This window comes from Lissotriton vulgaris, chromosome 6 (genome assembly GCF_964263255.1).
Source record: "Lissotriton vulgaris chromosome 6, aLisVul1.2, whole genome shotgun sequence".
Taxonomy (NCBI): domain Eukaryota; kingdom Metazoa; phylum Chordata; class Amphibia; order Caudata; family Salamandridae; genus Lissotriton; species Lissotriton vulgaris.
Genome location: NC_141694.1, coordinates 802,521,231 through 802,521,773, shown reverse-complemented (window position 1 = coordinate 802,521,773; position 543 = coordinate 802,521,231).

Genomic DNA, 543 nt, shown 5'->3' with positions numbered 1-543 from the left:
ACGTGTGGCAGCATCGGGGAGCAGAAGCTCTTCAGAAAAGCAAGCAACGGTGCCGAGTCCCGTTAGGCAGTGTCTACTGCTAGATTAGGGTTTGATATCAGGGTGGACCTCAGAGCTTCAAAACTCCGGTTTGTTTTTATCAAGGTGGGGAGGGAACTACTAGGGTGCGATGCCTTACTGGGTCTACTCAGATAGAACGGTGTAGGTGATGTACATATGAGGTTCTAGTCTCACCTCCACAGTACAGTAACCAATTATATTTCACCTGCTGTTTGATGAACTCACCTCCACCAATCGAGAAGAGGAGAATGGGAAGTGTCATTGAGTTGATCCAATAGAGGTTGGCTATAGCAGAGTATGTGGCACGGTTAAAAACAATCATATTAACGTTGAAACTGACATCTGAAACCTAAGAGGAGATTGTCTGAGAAAGCCTTAGAAAAGCTGTGCCCAGAGCCAGGCTAGCTCTTTGCCTCATTTTGATCCTTTGAATGCTATTTGAAAGTCCCTTGGTGCCACTGGCTCTTCTAGAACTCTCATACA